The sequence below is a fragment of the Macaca thibetana genome, chromosome 12, assembly GCF_024542745.1.
Source record: "Macaca thibetana thibetana isolate TM-01 chromosome 12, ASM2454274v1, whole genome shotgun sequence".
In the NCBI taxonomy this organism is placed as follows: Eukaryota; Metazoa; Chordata; class Mammalia; order Primates; family Cercopithecidae; genus Macaca; species Macaca thibetana.
In genome coordinates this window covers 37,413,188-37,431,351 of record NC_065589.1, presented here as the reverse complement: position 1 = coordinate 37,431,351, position 18,164 = coordinate 37,413,188, and the positions used below count along the sequence as shown (strand labels likewise).

Below are 18,164 nucleotides of genomic sequence, written 5' to 3'. Positions count from 1 at the left end.
ACTTATGAGTGAGAACCTGTGGTGTTTAGTTTTCTGTTCCTGTGTTAGTTTGCTGAGAATGATGGTTTCCAGCTTCATCCATGTCCCTGCAAAGGACATGAACTCATACTTTTTTATGGCTGCATAGTATTCCATGATGTATATGTGCCACATTTTCTTTATCCAGTCTGTCATTGATGGGCATTTGGGTTGGTTCCAAGTCTTTGCTATTGTGAATAGTGCCACAATAAACATAACGTGTGCAGGTGTCTTCAGAGTAGAATGATTTATAATCCTTTGGGTATATACCCAGTAATGGAATTGCTGGGTCAAATGGTGTTTCTGGTTCTAGATCCTTGAGGAATTGCCACACTGTCTTCCACAATGGCTGAACTAATTTATACTCCCACCAACATTGTAAAAATATTCCTATTTCTCCACATCTCTCCAGCATCTATTGTTTCCTGACTTTTTAATGATCGCCATTCTAACTGGTGTGGGATGGTATCTCATTGTGGTTTTGATTTGCATTTATCTAATGACCAGTGATGAAGAGCTTTTTTTCATATGTTTGTTGGCTGCATAGGTGTCTGCTTTTGAGAAGTGTCTGTTCATATTCTTTGCCCACTTTTTGATGGTGTTATTTGTTTTTTACTTATAAATTTGTTTAAGTTCCTTGTAGATTCTGGATATTAGCCCTTTGTCAGATGGATAGATTGCAAAACTTTGTTTCCATTCTATAGGTTGCCTGTTCACTCTGTTGATAGTTTCTTTTGCTGTACAGAAGCTCTTTAATTTAATTAGATCCCATTTGTCAATTTTGGTTTTTGTTGCCATTGCTTTTGGTCTTTTAGACATGAAGTCTTTGCCTATGCCTATGTTCTGAATGGTATTGCCTAGGTTTTCTCCTAGGGTTTTTATGGTTTTAGGCCTTATGTTTAAGTATTTAATCCATCTTGAGTTAATTTTTGTATAAATATAGGGAAGGAGTCCAGTTTCAGCTTTCTGCATGTGGCTAGCCAGTTTTCCCAAACCCATTTATTAAATAGGGAATCCTTTCCCCATTGCTTATTTTTGTCAGGTCTTTCATAGATCAGATGGTTGTAGATGTGTGGTGTTATTTCTGTGGTCTCTATTCTGTTCCATTGGTCTATATATCTGTTTTGGTACCAGTACCATGCTGTTTTTGTTACTGTAGCCTTGTAGTATAGTTTGAAGTCAGGTAGCATGATGCCCCCAGCTTTGTTCTTTTTGCTTAGGACTGTCTTGGCTATATGGGCTCTTTTTTGGTTCCATATGAAATTTAAAGTAGTTTTTCTAATTCTGTGAAGGAAGTCAGTGATGGGGATAGCATTGAATCTATAAATTACTTTGGGCAGTATGGCTATTTTCACGATATTGATTCTTCCTATCCGTAATCATGAGCATGGAATGTTTTTCCATTTGTTTGTTTCCTCTCTTATTTCCTTGAACAGTGGTTTGTAGTCCTCCTTGAAGAGGTCCTTCACATCCCTTGTAAGTTGTATTCCTAGGTATTTTATTCTCTTTGCAGCAATTGTGAATGGGAGTTAACTCATGATTTGGCTCTCTGTCTATTATTGGTGTATAGGAATGCCTGTGATTTTGGCACATTGATTTTGTATCTGGAGACTTTGCTGAAGTTGCTTATCAGCTTAAGGGGATTTTGGGCTGAGACTATGGGGTTTTCTAAGTATACAATCATATTATCTGCAAACAGAGATAATTTTACTTCCTGTCTTCTTAGTTCAATACCCTTTATTTCTTTCTCTTGCCTGATTGCCCTGACCAGAACTTCCAATACTACGTTGAATAGGAGTGGTGAGAGAGGGCATCCTTGTCTTGTGCCAGTTTTCAAAGGGAATGCTTCCAGCTTTTGCCCATTCAGTGTGATATTAGCCGTGGGTTTGTCATAAATAGTTTTTATTATTTTGAGATACATTCCATCAATACCTAGTTTATTGAGAGTTTTTAGCATGAAGTGGTGTTGAATTTTATTGAAGGCCTTTTCGGCATCTATTGAGATAATCATGTGGTTTTTGTCGTTGATTCTGTTTATGTGAAAGATTACGTTTATTGATTTGCGTATGTTGAACCAGCCTTGCATCCCAGGGATGATGCCAACTTGATAGTGGTGGATAAGCTTTTTGATGTGCTGCTGGATTCGGTTTGCCAGTATTTTATTGAGGATTTTTGCATCAATGTTCATCAGGGACATTGGCCTAAAATTTTGTTTTTTGGTTGTGTCTCTGCCAGGTTTTGGTACGAGGATGATGCTGGGCTGATAAAATGAGTTAGGGAGGAGTCCCTCTTTTTCTATTGTTTGGAATAGTTTCAGAAGGAATGGTACCAGCTCCTCTTTGTACCTCTGATAGAATTCGGCTGGTCCTGCACTTTTTTTGGTTGGTAGGCTATTAATTACTGCCTCAGTTTCATAAAGACAGATATGAACTTTTTCTTCTCACTTGCCTTTGTTTCCTAAACCATTGTTCATATTTAAATGAAGTTCTGTGTTCCTTTTTAAAGAACTTTTGTGTTAATGTAAGAACATCTTCATTAAAAATATGAAGCTAAGGATGCTTATTCAAAGAATGGAACAAAATGCTTAAGTTCTCCTTGCAAATATGAACCAAATCCATTTAGTTTTTTTAAGTGAGAATTTCATTAGTTGAAAATGTTATATGTAATATACAATTAAATGTACAATTAATAATTAAAATATACAATTAAATAATTAAAAATATAAAATTATAGGTTAAATGAAGTTTAGCAGTTTCATAATTATCCCTTCTGAATGATATTTTGAATGATAAAATTTGTTATTGGCAATACTTTGAAGTGATTAAAGACACTGAAAGAGACAACTATCTAATTTTTAGATGCAGTAGTTGCAGTTTGTTCTTTAAAAAGCAAAATATACAAAAAATAGTTAGAATGAATGAATAAGGCCTAATATTTTATAGTACAACAGGGTGACTATAGTCAATAATGATTTAATTGTACATTTTAAAATAACTAAAGAAGTATTGGATTGTTTGTAACACAAAGGATAAATGTTTAAGGGGATGATACCCCACTTTCCATGATGTGATTATAATGCATTGTATGCCAGATCAAAACATCTGATGTATCCCATAAATATATATACCTACTAAGTACACACAAAAATACAAAATAAAAAATTATCTTAAGGAAAAAAACAAGGCCAGTCATGGTGGCTCATGCCTATAATCTCAGCACTTTGAGAGGCTGAGTTGGGAGGATCATTTCACCCTAGGAGTTTGAGACCAGCCTAGGCAACAAAGCAAGACCCCAGCTCTAAAAAGAAATAATAATAATAAAATTAAAAAATAAGTAAATTTTTCTAAACAATAAAATAAAAAATAAAAAGCAAAACACCTTTAGTCTTACATATTTTTATTCTCATATATACCTACCTGTGTTCTTATATTCTAGTTCTTTCCGAGTGATTGTACCAAACATATTTCTTTAAATTTATGTTAAAAACAGTCTAACCTAAACATTGTTCTCTGGATCTTTACTTCTACAACATTATCTTTTAGTTGTAAAGTTTGCTCTGGAATAAATGTTGTGTGATTCGTTTGACTAATATTACACTCTCTGCTATAAAAGTTGTTTCCAATTCTTCACTTTCAGAAAAAGGAATGCCTTGAGCCTGCTAGTACATCAGTCTTTGTAAGCAATCATGATTATGTTATCATAATTTCTATACGTGTACTCCCCAGCCAGATGATGTATTAAAGATGCAAGGCTTTTGATTCATATGACCAGTTGCCCTGCAGAAAAGCAATTTTGCTCCTATCAGCAGTATATGGAAGAATCTGGGTGTCATCATTTTTTTTCATTGTTGCCAGTGTTATAGGCTTAAAAGGGTTATTTTATTTTACTTTTAAAATCACTTCTGTGGTTAAACCTCTCCCAGCTGTTTGACTATATGTTTTCTATTGTGAATGATCTGAGCATTTCCTTTCTAAGGCTGAAAATTTCTAAATTAAATATCACTTTTTGGAAGTAAAATGTTACTCTACATTAAAGATCAAATTTCAGCCCTTGCTCATAGGGGAAAATACATATTTTGCTTTCATTTTGTTACCCACTCTAAAGTACATACTAATGAATACATTTGTGTCTTTCATTAAGTGTTCAGAAAAATATCTGACTAAACATGAACCAGAGGCAGAGGCAGAATTCAGATTTATTTATGATAAAACTGCTTAATCTGGGGCAAGGCAATTAGTCTTCTTTTTTTTTTTTTTTTTTTTTTTTTAAATTTATTTATTATTATTATACTTTAAGTTGTAGGGTACATGTGCATAACGTGCAGGTTTGTTACATATGTATACTTGTGCCATGTTGCTGTGCTGCACAAAAAATAATTTATTTTTGGTTTTTCATCAGAACCCCAGAAGCCACTATACTTGACATACAGCAGTGCTGGCTGCTTTCGAGCATATTAATACAAAGACTGGCATCACCATAAACACCTACTCCACTTTTATAAGACTGAAAAGTGCTTGAAAATACAATTTCAGTTCCATCCGAAAGTCATCTATTCACCTATTCCCTCCTTCCTTCATTCATTAAACAAATATTTATTGGGTGCACTGTCTATGCCAGGTAATGTTCTAAATATTTGAGACATATCAGTGACAACAGACAGTATCTTATTTCTGTAACTTACTTTTCTTTAGTGGAAATACTCTCATGAGCAAAGTTTGAGCGATGAGGTAAATAAATGATAATAACACAGTAAGTGAATAAAGTTGCTGGAAAGATATCCAGTAGGCCAAACATAACACTACAAATTGTGGAAAGAGGAAACATGACTGGAAAGGCTAATGCTTCAATACCCACTTGGTTTCTAGTGTTCATAAGAAAAGGTAACAGGAATGCTATCCAATGAAGGTATAAAAATTAAAGTTAAAATTAAAATAGAGATCAAATTGGAAATTGACTAATCAAGACTGATGGTTTTAAGTGGGCTGGGAATAAGCTAATCTGTCCTCTGCTGTTCCAGGAACTAACTGGCATAATCCCCAATTCCCAAGCACTTCAGAATTGTCTTGAAAGAATTGTGAGAGCCTGAAAACGTTTCAGCTTGGAATTCCGTAAAAGTGAAATGAGGGGGTAGCAATGAATTGGAGAACATTTAGCATGTTTTCAAAATTTGGAATAAATTATCATAGCACCCAAATTGAGGGAAAAATGAGATCCATTAGAACTTTTTTATTTTCAGCTTTAATAAATAAGTAGATGCCAGGTAAATAATACCAGTGCTTTCTCTGTACCCAGAAAGGCCAGAGGGAAATCTTGGTGCCCAGTCCTCTCACTTGAGGCTAACAATACCACCTTATCAAAGATTGAAGAATATATTTGTTAATATAAACAATATTCACAAAAATACAGGTGGAACTTAACAGATTGGCGGTTTTAGTAGTGACTTTAATGATAAAAGTCTTGGAAATGCTGATGAAGTTAAACAGGCTTCTTAGGTACGGGATTGCTCACAAACATTAGTGCATGTTATGTACGTTTTCAGGTTTCAAGAATCTTCAAGATGTAATAAATGCAGCATTTCCCAACTCGTTTGATCACAGAAACTTTGAGTACAGACTATCTCATAGGTCTCATCCTTTGAGGAATGTCCTTGGCAAAGAAGATGTGAGTTTGCTTGTGAGATTTAAAGGTGATGTGCAACAGCCAGAGTAGGGTGAAGAAGGATTGCCAACAAGCTGGGACACGTGGAGCAATGCTGTGAAGTGGGGTGAAACCTGAGAGAGAATCTCCAGGGCAGAGAAGTGTCCACAGCCACTAAGTAAGTAGGAATTAACTGCAGAGCAGCAAGAATAAACAGGGCGGTAATCAACTAAGCATATATTAACCATGGATGTTGACAATAGAATGTAATTGACTGTACTGCAGTATGCCTCCAAAAGAATGACAAAAAGAATAGTAAAAATAACCTCTGGTATTACTGATTATCTGTGGCCAGAAACCTCTGACTCTCCTTTACGTATGGTAAAAAGATCAAGCCCTAATATTTAAGCTTCAGTCCCTATTAATCTAGAAGATGAAGAGTAAAAAGAGGAAAAGCATTAGTAGTAACTGTAATCTTCGTAGCTATGTGTCAGGCATAATTTTTTTGCACAGCAATTCTATCACCATTTTACAGATGGGGCAATCAGGGCTTAAAGATACTGACTTACATAAGGTATCTCAGCTAGTAAATGGTGGGGTCAGGATTTGAACTCAGGCACATGTAACTTTGATGGCTGGGCTTCAGACCATTATGACTGTTTCAAATAAGGCTTGTCAGTTTCCCAGTCTTAACTCAAAAAATAGAAGACCTGTTCTCTCTCCACTCCTTTTTAAATTCTGTCTTTCATTCAGGACCCATTCAAATCTTGCCTTCTCTAGGTGACTGTCATTTTTTTTTTCCAGTTCCTTTTCTGAATTCCTAAAGCAGTAACTATTGGTTATTCAACCTCACAGGTAATTAAGAAAAGAAAATTGAGATACTATATCTTAGCACAGAATGGCACACTTCTTTGATATTCTTTTGAGTGAACATTTTTTCCCACTCCAATCAGGTTATAAGCTTCTACAGGTAATACTGTATACTTATTTCTTGGGCACCTCCCTTCACCACTTAGCATGTGTAGGTGCCCACTAAATCCAAGACGAACAAGTGAATGAATAGTGTTGGAGCAATCTGGCTGCAATCTCAGAAACCCCATGGACCACGATGATTGATTTGGCTCATCTTACTATCTGGGCAGGTTCTCTTTTCCTACATCAAAAGATTGAATAAATAAAAGTAGAAACAAGTGATTAAATGACAAGTGAACAAAAGTGCAAATTAATGTTTTGTTTGAATAGGAAAATAGAATGAGGATAAAGGTAGTACAGAACATAGCACCATACGCTCGTGTTCACTTACCTGGTTTTGTCCACTTAAAAGGAAAGTGGGAAAGGCTGATAAAAATGAACGTATTTAAGGAAGGAACCAAACACAGGAAATAAAGAAGGTCAGAGGCCTCAAATTCATTAAATAAAGAAGAATGAAAGCAGTTGTTTAAAACTTGAAGAAAAGAGCTGTGTGCTTTATTTCCTAATTGGAGGAATCTATGAATAAATTAGGCAATCACTTGACATAATTGATTTAGGTCATGTGAATTCACTTGTACCACAAGAGAGGGTAAATTAGATCAAATTGTTTGTGGCCCCTCCTGGTCTTCTATTCATTACAGGCATTCTTTTTTCCTTTTGTATTCCTCTGTATCTTTCTTTTAGGTTTTTTGGTTGTTTCTTAATCTCAAAAAGTATGTGTTTTTATTTATATTTATTTTAATGTATACGATGTTTTTCCTTTTGGTTGCAGAACAGGGTTGAAGATAATATTCCTGTAATAAAAAAATTTGTGTGCTTCTTATTTATTAATGCCATTTTGATTTTTCATAAAACTCTTTGCACATAAATAACGTAGTCTGTGCATAAACACAGTGCCATAGGAATTATATTCCAAACATGGTTGAACTGCTTGCTTTTACCTGAAGCAACATGAAATTGAATTACATTAGTATAGAGCAATTTGGTTGCATGTCAGTTGTGGCAAATATTGTGTAAGCTGAATATTTAGAGATTTTGTTTACCTTGGGTCACACAGTATTAGTTGTCATGACAAATATCCCAAAGTGATACCAGAAAAAAAAAAAAAAAAAAATCCTAACTCAAAGAAGACAATTGACTCAAAATAAATTGAGAATATTCCAAATGGTTTAAATACTTGGTATGGATCCATGTAGCTTCATAATCGATGCAAATTTTTATCTGCAAAGCAACTTTTGTATTTAGGTTTAATCAAAGAGCTTAATAATGCAAGTACAATCTATTTACTATGACCTCATATGCGAAGACAACTGAGAAACATTAAAAGGCCCTACGTCCACATGACCCAGATTGTACAGTAGCCAGCATAACTTCTTGATGTTGATGGATATGTGAGTTAACTCTAAAATTGGCTAAATTAACTAACCTATTAGATGTCTAAATGTGTAGCCCTTTAAAAAATAGTACTTACTTAAAGGACTTATCCGTGACCAAGCTATAATTTAGAGATGTTGTTATATTGAAAATGTGGTCACAAAGTCATTAAGGGCAAGAATTTCTAAAGGCGGCTCGGTCTAATTGTCCACCCCACTGGGAAAACTGATGATATGCTTCGTCATTAATGGATTGGGAATATCATATCTGTAAAAGAAGTTAATAGCCTTAAATTGTTGTTCAGTATGTCATTACCATGCACTTTTCTAGATATGTTTTAGAAGGTTCACTTTGAAAATAAAGCGCTGGTGTATAAGAGAAATACTTAGAGAAGCCTATTTGAATGAAAAGAGAAGATTTTTTTTAAGTTGGAGAAGAGATTTACTATGGATAATATATGTAAAACCAAGAAGTGATCCTAAGATTTCACTTTGGATTACATTGTTCTTTTTTTTTTTTTTTTTTTAATTCAGCAACATCCTGTAAAGTTAATTGATTTGGAAATGCCAACATTCTTAAAATAGGATTAAGAGACACTGCTTTAATAATCACTCCCTATTATCCACATGTTCTTTGTCGTTCAAGAGAATAAAGGAATAATTAGAAAATACTTGACAAAGGCTTAACATTCTTAACATATGAAGAGCTCTTATAAGTTACAGGAAAACAAGTATTTCAATTCAGATTGGAAAAGTATACGACAATTCACAAAGGGCAAAAGAAATTTATTTGGGAAATAAATATGAAATATATTCAATGTCATAAGTAATTAAGAAAATTGAGATATTATATTGGCAAACATTGGCAAATGCTGAAATATATATGTTCCAGTGGAACAGAACATGCTTGTTGGCTGTTTAAATGAATGCTGCTTTACTCTAAGGCAGAGTGGTAATTGTATAGGCACCTTAACACTAATTTCATCTTCTACCCAGTAACTCTATTTCTAAAAATTATCCTACCAAAAAAAATAAAAGACTTGACCAAGATGGAATATAAAGATTTTTCTCTATAGTTAATTTTCCAGCAATTAGAGAATTAGTGAAATTATAGAATATTAATCTAATCTATATAATACACTATTATGCAACTAGTAGAAATCTTCAGAATGCTTCATGAAATAAAAAATGTTAATGGTAAAATGCCAACTAAAAAAAGCAGAGTATACAATTATAGTAGTGTGTATGTGTGTGTGCGTATGTTTTTATATATATAGTCATGCACCACGTAGTAACATTTTAGTCAACTGTAGACAGCATATTAGTTCCATAAACTTATAACAGTCTATGTTTACTGTATCTTTTCTATGTTTAAATTTGTTTAGATACACAGATACCGTTATGTTAATATTGCCTATAGTATTCACTATAGTAATATGCTCTATGGGTTAATAGCATAGGTACCATGGGCTAGACCATATAGCCTAGGTGTGTAGCAGGCTAAACCATCTAGGTTTGTGGAAGTACATGCTATAATGTTCACACAATGATAAAACTGCCCAGCAACGCATTTCTCAGAACCTATCTCAGTCACCTAGTGACTCATGGCTTATAAATAAAAGAAGAAAGTTTGGGAAAATGTTAATATTGACTTTCTCTTAGTGGAAGTTATGTATATAATTTTTACTTTATTTTTATATGTTTCTGTATATTTCAAATCTTTACCACAAATATGTATTATACATAGAATAAAATCAATTGGCAGTATAAAACTAATTTTAAAATAGAATAAAAAAAGCAGAATCCTGTTCATGGTAAAGAAAAATGCAGATATTTAACTACAAAAAGGACAAAAGGGGTATGAGGTCTATTTAATGCTTACTTCATATCATTGAGGACTATCACCTGGAAAGACAAATAAGAATATTTATGGAGCAGAATGATGATATGTTTGTTAAGAGGTTTTAGGTCAATACAGAACACTACTCTTTATCAGTTAAAATAGCATTAGTTAAGAGCACATTCCACTGCAGTGCTCAGGGATCCATACCAGGGTTTTATGAAGCCGGAGTTCATTTGTTTTATATAACATGAAACCTGAATAAGGCCAATTCAGTGTCTCCATGAATGTATCAGAGACCTAGGCTCCTTCTTCTCTTCACTCTGCCACTCTTGACTTTCTGGCTCTTGTACCCATATTTGTCACTGCAGAATGTACAGATGGCTTCTGTATCTTCAGCAATCGTATCCATGTTTCAGGCAAAAAAAAAAAAAAAAAAAAAGGAACAGAAGGCAAAAGGGTACGCCAACATTCTTCCCTAATTCAGGAAATCCAATATCATCTAAGAAGTTCTGTCCAGCCAACTTCTACTCTTATTCATTGGCTGGGACTATCACATGTCACATACTGTCTAGCCAGAAAGTAGCTAGGGAAAACAGGGTTGTAGGTGGCATTGGGTCAGTCAAGCTACATGTCTGCAGTAGCCACCCAGGTGTCTGTAAGTTTCTGGTCACTGCATGTATGCAGAAGTGCACAGACAGCCTCATTAGTCAGGCAGAATTTCTGAGTTGCTTTAGGTCTTAGTCCTGAGAGACTATTATTTTAATTTTGTTTTAATAGAATTGTAGAATAAGGAGAAAAGTAGTAAGAGAGCAATGTCCTGATTCTCTATCCACCGTCACAGTCAAGCTTGGCCAATTTTATTTAAGCTGGAACAGAGGATAAGAAGTCAGAGTTGCTTGAGAGAATCACAGTACCGTCTTCAAACCAGAGAAGCTAGTGAAGGAACAAGATGCGAGAAGGAGATACCTGGAGAGAAAAATATAACAACAAATTACTGCTTTTTCTTTCTTCTTAATGACTCTAACCCACTGGTTTTAAATTTTATTTATATGTACATATATATATGTATATAAATATGTACATATATGTATATAAATATGTACATATATAAATTTTATGTATATGTACATATATACATACGACTCTAATGTGTATGTATACATATGTACACATTAGAGTCATTAAGAAAGAAAAAGTAGTAATTTGTTATATTTTGTATATATGTATGTATATGTGTATACATATATGTATGTATATGTGTATATATGTGTGTGTGTATATATGTGTGTGTGTGTGTGTGTGTATATATATATATTTTTTTTTGAGATGGTATCTCACTCTGTCACCTAGGCTGCAGTGTGGTGGTACAATCTTGGATCACTGCAACCTCCACCTCCCGGGTTCAAGCGATTCTCCTGCCTCAGCCTCCTGAGTAGCTGGGGATTACAGGTGTGTTTCACCATGCCCAGCTAATTTTTGTATTTTTAGTAGAGATGGGGTTTCACCATGTTGGTCAGGCTGGTCTCGAACTCCTGACCTCGTGATCTACCCACCTTGGCCTCCCAAAGTGCTGGGATTACAGGCATGAGCCACCGCGTCTGGCCTAAATTTTATATTTTATATTTTTATGTCCCACATTGTTGAAGCAATTCTTCTGATTGAAACAGGCAAGGGTTTTATTTTTCTTATGAGTCAGTATAGGGACAAGGCCTAGAACCTATAAGCTTTACAAAAACCTACTGAAGTATGTGAGAGGTGAACAAAATTATTGGCTGTAATGTATGAAAATAAGACTCCAAGTGTGAAATTAATAAATGTTTATCCCTGAAATGGAACCTTATGCCAATTTTAGTAATTATTACACTTAGAATTTATTATTTTAAAAAATATCAATTGCAAAAAGTTACATTTTTGTTTTTTGTTTTTTTTACAACTTACAAGAATTTCTAAATATGCAGAGAGATTGCTAAAAAAATCATTCGGTCTATCATTAACTCATAGGCAAATAATTTTAAGTAGATTTTGTAAATCTCTTTCAAATTTTTACAGCAAAAATTTTATTTAATGTAGGAGGGGGGTAGGGAGGAAGAGAGAGTAGCAGGAGGGAACGCACCATGGGTACAGCCCCATTGCTTTTACCTTTTCCCTTCCATTATTATTTGCCTCTGAGACATCCAAAGAAATCTCTGGTCTTAGGAAAAAAAGATTTTAAAAATTACTGCCTGTGGCCAGGCGTGGTGGCTCATGCCTGTAATCCAAGCACTTTGGGAGGCTGAGGTGGGTGGATCACCTGAAGTCAGGAATTCAAGACCAGCCTGCCCAACATGATGAAAACCCATCTCTACTAAAAATACAAAAATCAGCTGGGCATGGTGGCATGTGCCTGTAATTCCAGCTACTTGGGAGGCTGAGGCAGGAGAATTGCTTGAACCTGAGAGGCGGAAGTTACAGTGAGCTGAGATTGTGCCACTGCACTCCAGCCTGGGGGACAAAGGGAGACTCTGTAAAAAAAAAAAAAAAAAAATGCTTCCTGTGAGGTCACTTTGGTCTCTGGGTCTAGCAATTGTCTGTTCTTCCAGTTAATGTTTTCTATTAGCTCAACTTTGTTCAAGATTTGTAATATAACTCAATACTTTCCAAAAAGATAGCAGATATTTAATATGTATGTGTAATCGCCTGTTCTGCAAAAAGGAGCACGATTTAAGTGAGCTCATCTAATACATCAGTATAAAATACCAGATGAGTTCACTAGAGTATGTGAAGAACTTTGTGCATCCCATTTAAGTGAATGGTTGTGTGCTCTGAAATGAAGAGACAGCACATAAACCCCAAAGTTAATAACCTCTAATAAACAATGAATCTGGATGACAACTTTTCAACATCTATTACACAGTAGTAGCCCTGGTTTTGCACAGTTTGCATATTAAACAGATGATGGTAGATTCTCGGCAGAAATGTAGACAGTATTATGTACTTCAATTCATGCCAGAAGAGAAATCTTTTGATAGCACTTATTGTAGCCAAGAACAGAAGCAGCTATACAATCCCCAGCCAGAAACCAGGTGCCAAAATTAATTCATGCAAGAATAAAATGGGTTGGCACCTTACGGTAAAGTCCATAAGCTCTTGAGGAAATGCATAGGAAAATTCTGGGTAGCTTGAGTTACTAAGTCTTTATGGTTACTTCCATTCTGGACTGGCTCGTTAACTTTGCAATAAGAAATACCATGGAATGATCAGAAAATGTTTTCACCCAGCCAAGAAATGTCACAACCACAGGCAAAAGTGCCGGGAAGAGAGCGGGCATGGTTTTCAGTAATGTAAGCCCTACACATGATTTGGATATAGCAGGCTTACTTGTCACATTTGTAGGAGCCACATAACTGGTAGGTGAGCTAATCACATTGGATGACAGAATCAGGATTCAAAAAGGTCTCAACAGGCAGAACTGGTGAGCTGCAATTCAGAAGATTAAATTTAATAGGGATAAATGTAAATTCCTACGTTTGGGTTCAAAAAAGGAAGCAACTGCTTCCTGCCTTACTCCCATCCAATTTATTTTCCACGCTGCAGCCTGGGTGATCACTTTGAAACACAAATCCGATCATGTCACTTCCTAGCTAAAAATCCCTCAACAACATCCCATTGCCCTGAGGATAAAGACAGAACTCATTAATGTGGTTTTTGAGATTCTCTATGACTGACCCCTTCCTTTCTCTTCCACCTGTTCTCTCTCCAGGCTCCCTGTCACACAGCACCCCAGCCATATGGAAGATCTTTGGGTTCCTCATTTAGGCTGCTTTTAGGTTCTCATGTTTTCTTTGCCCGAAACACATCTTCCAAATTTCCTATACATTTCCAGAGAAGCCCAATCCAAGGACTACTGTTAGGTGCCTCATTACCAACTTTCAAGGTTCCCTGACCAGCCTTTTATTTAACAAATATGTATTGAGTGCCTACTACATTTCAGACATGTTCTAGGCTCCAGAGATAAAACAGTGAACAAAGTAAAGCTCATGTCCACGTGAAGCTTATGTTTTCGTGGGGAAGATGCCAGGCAGTAACAAGTCTTTTGAAGGAAAATGGAAAATGATAAGAAGTTAATGATGGAGAGTCAGGGTTGGGAGGCCTGCTTTACATAGGGTGGCCATGGAGGACCTCTCTGATGAAGTGATGCTTTGGGAGACATGATCAAAGGAAGTCAGTGAACTTTGTGACTATCTGTAACAATAGCACCACAGTACGGAAAAGAGCACGTTCCAATGGGGCATGGTTTGCGTGTCCTAGGACTTACGGTGAGACTGGATTGGGTGAAGTACCCTGATCCAGGGCAGAACTGTGCAGCTGATACTGGAGAGGCTGCTGCAATCAGCCCAGGCAGGGCTTGGAAGCTGTGGAAGCCTTTGAATTTTCTTCTAAATGTGGTTGATAGCTAATTGGGAGGCTTTAAGCAAGGGACTATTGTAATAAGATTTTTGTTTTGGTTTGGGTTTAGTTTTTAAATAATTACAGTAGGTTTTTTGTAGAAAATAGACCATAGGGAGTAAATGCAGCATCCCACAGATTAGTCAAGAGATGTTACATCTGTCAAGGTGAGAGCTGGAGGTAGCTTTAGCCAGGTAGGTTTGCTAACATTTACTCCACTCTTTGTGATTACCTGTGTGTTCGAAGCCCTGCCAGTGCATGGCTCAGGACTACCTTGCTCCTTTTACAATCTCAGTGCCAAGCATGGTGCCCGATGTACCACTGACTCTCTGTAGACATTCACTGGACAAAGATGATCTGGTTTAACAGCAGTTAGTATGAAGAAGGACTTCAGGGTTTTTAGCTGACTGCACACAATTGATGAGCCAGCAGTAGCCCAGTTTGACTGCCAGGAAAGCTAATGCTGTCTTAGGTGGCATTAAAAATCTTGGTGAGGGTGGCAGTGAAAGGGAGATGTGAGTCATAGGGTGCTCCATGCTGTTTATGCTACATCTGGACTGTTGACCTGATCCTACACTATTTTTTTCCCTTGTGTCTTTTTTCTAATAATGGCATCTTTCAATCCCAAGGCCACACACTTTGGATTCATCTGTGGTTCTTTTTGTTGCTTCATTCCCGTGTGCAAACAGTAAATTCTCTATGATATCACTTGGTTCTCTCTCTCTCTCTCTCTCTCTCTCATTCTCTCATTTTTCCCTTTTCCCCTGCTCTGACACAATGCAAACAGTAGTCCATGCCTGTCTTGGTAAAAGTTTCCAGATGTGTGAGACTCCAAACAACTTATTACAACTCTCTTTCTTATTTCTGAGAGCATCAACAATTATTTTTAGAAACATTATGTGCTGGACATATAGAGGGGAACAACACACTCTGGGGCCTATTGGAGGGTGGAGGGTAGGAGGACAGAGAGGATCAGGAAAAATAACTAATGGGTACTAAGCTTAACATTTGGGTGACTAAATAATCTGTTCAGCAGACCTCTATTACACGGGTTTACCTAGGTAACAAACCTGCACATGTACCTCTGAACTTAAAAGTTGAAAAAAAAAATCCCAGTAAGTTTTCCATGAAAAATACCCAGAAAGTTAATGAACTATTAGACTTTCCAATATCAGAAAAAGAAATATCATATGCTCTTTCATATAGATTTGTATTAAATTCTACTTTAGTAGATAGTGTTAAGTAGTAGAAATATGTAGTTCTTGATGGCAAAGTCATTAGCAAAATCTTCTCAAAGTCACACAGTAGAAGGAATTTGTGCTTTAAAGTCAGGAACCCTTGAGATTCCTGCTGTTCCACTTGCAAACTTTATGACATAACCCTTCTTAGCCTAAGTTCCCTCCTCTGTAAAATGAAGATAATAAAGTCCAACTCAAAGAGTTTTTGTAAGGATTAAATGAGATAACACATATTGAAATGCTTACCATGATTTCTGACACAAGCTAAGTTGGTAATAAGTTTTAATTTCCTTCCTCTCTATCTGTTAAAAAAGGGGTCACTAGACAATGTGAAAACATACATTATAAATGGTGGAATTAGAGATGTGTTTTTCATTGGTTAATAGTGAATAATGGTGGTTTGCCTTAAAGTATCCTGTGCCCCTTTTATTGATGGTTTAATGAGTATCAATTTCTTGCTGATAGCAGACATATTTGTCAAGGGTCTGAGAATCATGAAAGCCTTTATAATTTGAATAGTAAACATAGTCCAGCCCTGATAGATCCCAGAAATGCACAGAGAATGAAGTTTCCTAGGAGCAATTTTGCACAAATAGTCTTTTCTCTGTGTCAGGTGGGAAAAAAAAAAGATGGAGCAGAGATTTCATAGTATCGTTGTAAACTGTAACTGTTTATCTTGTAAAGATGAATAAAATGCTATCTTTACCTTCATTGAGGTTGTCCATAAATCAGTGTAGTACAGAGTAGAAAGTGTTACATATTCTTGGAGGAAATGCTAAAATGTTCTGGGGCAGGATCGGAAGCAGAGATAGAGAGAATATTCTCGGAAGAACAGGTCCCAGAAGGAGGAACAGTGCAGCATTTAAACATGTGAAGTCAAAGGCATTTTCAACAAAGCATAAATACAAATGAGAAAAAAACAGGAATCACTCTATGACTTCAATTCAAGATGGATAGAGGATAATATAATGGAAAATGTAAAAAGGGTAGAAATCTGGGATACAAAGATAAGGAGAATATTATTCTTAGGCAGTGGAATATTAGTGAAGGTTTGGAGGAGCTTAGAAAAATTATGAAAGTGATGTTTAGCATGGATGAATGTTGATGTGGTAAACAAGATGAGTAGTAGAGTTAGGGAGACAGAGGTGGGTCAAGAGCAAGTTGGAAGCCATTGCAAAAATTCAGCCATGGAATGACAAAGCCATAGGTCCAGGTATGAGAATGCTTGGAAGGAAGACTTGACAGCTGACTGGCTGTGACTGCTGCTCATGAAGACAGCATGTATGTTGTCAGGACAGGAGAATAGCCCCGAACCTAGATGTGGTTTCTTTTCAGTCCACTAGCTCAGCTACATTCTTTTTATGGTCCTGTATTCAAAAAAACAACCAACCAACCAAATAAAACTTGCCCGTTCTCAGCACTGATTTCATAATATCCTAATGTAGGAAAGAAGTGAGTGATGAGACCTCCAAAGGATGTTGCCCTCAGCCACTGATCACATTCTTAGCTTAGTGTTCTTCCATTATGTTTCTTTTTTAATTTTTAATTTTGTAGTTACATGGTAAGTGTATATTTATGGGGTACAAGAGATGTTTTGATACAGGTATACAATGCATAGTAATCACATCAGAGTAAACAGGGTGTCCATCACATTAAGCATTTATCCTGTCATTGTATTACAAACAATGCAATTATACTATTTTAGTCATTCGGGAGGCTGAGGCAGGAGAATGATGTGAATCCAGAGGCAGAGCTTGCAGTGAGCCGTGATCGCACCGCTGCACTCCAGCCAGGGCGGCAGAGTGAGACTCCATCTCAAAAAAAAAAAGAAAACAAAAAAGTACAATAAATTATTGTTGACTGTAGTTACCCTGTTATGCTATCAAATACTAGATCTTATTCTATCTAACGATATTTTTGTGCCCATTAATCATTCCCACTTCCCCACCCCCACTCCCCAGATGCCCCCCCGCCCCCAATCCCGTGACACACACTAGCCTTCCAACCCCTCTGGTTGTCATCATATCTATTGTCTGTCTCCATGACTTCAGTTGTTTTAATTTTTAGATCCCACAAAAAAGTGAGAACATTCAAAGTTTGTCTTTCTGTGCCTGGTTTACTTCATTTAACATCATGTCCTTCAGTTCCATGCATCTGTTGGAAAAGATAGAATCTCATTCTTTTTTATGGCTGAATAGTACCTGATTATTTATATGTACCACATTTTCTTTGTTCATTTCTCTGTTGATGGACACTTAGGTAGCTTCCAAATCTTGGCTACTGTGAATAGTGCTGCAATAAACATGGGAGTGAAGATATCTCTTTGATATACTGATTTCCTTTCTTTTGGGTATATACATAGCAGTAGGATTGCTGGGTCATATGGTAGCTCTATATTGAGTTCTTAAAGGACCCTCCAAACCATTTTTCATAATATTTGTATTAATTTACATTCCCCCCAACAGTGTATGAGTGTTCCCTTTTCTCCACATCCCTGCCAGCATTTGTTATTGCCTGTCTTTTGGATAAAAGCCATTTTAACTGGGGTGAGATGATATCTCATTATAGTTTTTACTTGCATTTCTCTGATAATCAATGATGTTGAGTACCTTTTACTATACCTGTTTGCCATTTTTGTGTCTTGAGAAATGTCTGTGC

At 36.1% G+C, this 18,164-nt stretch overlaps 2 protein-coding genes across 5 annotated transcripts in view; both read left to right on the top strand.

Moving 5' to 3' along the window:
* PARD3B (par-3 family cell polarity regulator beta) overlaps positions 1–18,164 on the top strand; it is a 1,099,140-nt gene that overhangs the window by 676,097 nt on the left and 404,879 nt on the right. The gene's annotated exons all lie outside the window — the stretch shown is intronic.
* Positions 11,912–18,164, top strand: part of EEF1B2 (eukaryotic translation elongation factor 1 beta 2) — a 954,602-nt gene continuing 948,349 nt past the window's right edge. The window contains exon 1 of the mRNA XM_050750903.1: positions 11,912–11,921. The gene's annotated coding sequence lies outside the window, so the exon portion shown is untranslated. The remainder of the gene's footprint in view (positions 11,922–18,164) is intronic.